The sequence below is a fragment of the Rutidosis leptorrhynchoides genome, chromosome 3, assembly GCF_046630445.1.
Source record: "Rutidosis leptorrhynchoides isolate AG116_Rl617_1_P2 chromosome 3, CSIRO_AGI_Rlap_v1, whole genome shotgun sequence".
NCBI classification, from domain to species: domain Eukaryota; kingdom Viridiplantae; phylum Streptophyta; class Magnoliopsida; order Asterales; family Asteraceae; genus Rutidosis; species Rutidosis leptorrhynchoides.
Window position 1 is genome coordinate 677,654,094 of NC_092335.1, and position 1,562 is coordinate 677,655,655.

Here is a 1,562-nt window from a genome sequence, read left to right on the forward strand (position 1 = left end):
TAAGACTTGGCCACTGGTTGATTCACGAACCTATAACAATATATACATATATATCAAAGTATGTTCAAAATATATTTACAACACTTTTAATATATTTTGATGTTTTAAGTTTATTAAGTCAGCTGTCCTCGTTAGTAACCTACAACTAGTTGTCCACAGTTAGATGTACAGAAATAAATCGATAAATATTATCTTGAATCAATCCACGACCCAGTGTATACGTATCTCAGTATTGATCACAACTCAAACTATATATATTTTGGAATCAACCTCAACCCTGTATAGCTAACTCCAACATTCACATATAGAGTGTCTATGGTTGTTCCGAAATATATATAGATGTGTCGACATGATAGGTCGAAACATTGTATACGTGTCTATGGTATCTCAAGATTACATAATATACAATACAAGTTGATTAAGTTATGGTTGGAATAGATTTGTTACCAATTTTCACGTAGCTAAAATGAGAAAAATTATCCAATCTTGTTTTACCCATAACTTCTTCATTTTAAATCCGTTTTGAGTGAATCAAATTGCTATGGTTTCATATTGAACTCTATTTTATGAATCTAAACAGAAAAGTATAGGTTTATAGTCGGAAAAATAAGTTACAAGTCGTTTTTGTAAAGGTAGTCATTTCAGTCGAAAGAACGACGTCTAGATGACCATTTTAGAAAACATACTTCCACTTTGAGTTTAATCATAATTTTTGGATATAGTTTCATGTTCATAATAAAAATCATTTTCTCAGAATAACAACTTTAAAATCAAAGTTTATCATAGTTTTTAATTAACTAACCCAAAACAGCCCGCGGTGTTACTACGACGGCGTAAATCCGGTTTTACGGTGTTTTTCGTGTTTCCAGGTTTTAAATCATTAAGTTAGCATATCATATAGATATAGAACATGTGTTTAGTTGATTTTAAAAGTCAAGTTAGAAGGATTAACTTTTGTTTGCGAACAAGTTTAGAATTAACTAAACTATGTTCTAGTGATTACAAGTTTAAACCTTCGAATAAGATAGCTTTATATGTATGAATCGAATGATGTTATGAACATCATTACTACCTTAAGTTCCTTGGATAAACCTACTGGAAAAGAGAAAAATGGATCTAGCTTCAATGGATCCTTGGATGGCTCGAAGTTCTTGAAGCAGAATCATGACACGAAAACAAGTTCAAGTAAGATCATCACTTGAAATAAGATTGTTATAGTTATAGAAATTGAACCAAAGTTTGAATATGATTATTACCTTGTATTAGAATGATAACCTACTGTAAGAAACAAAGATTTCTTGAGGTTGGATGATCACCTTACAAGATTGGAAGTGAGCTAGCAAACTTGAAAGTATTCTTGATTTTATGTAACTAGAACTTGTAAAATATATGAAGAACACTTAGAACTTGAAGATAGAACTTGAGAGAGATCAATTAGATGAAGAAAATTGAAGAATGAAAGTGTTTGTAGGTGTTTTTGGTCGTTGGTGTATGGATTAGATATAAAGGATATGTAATTTTGTTTTCATGTAAATAAGTCATGAATGATTACTCATATTTTT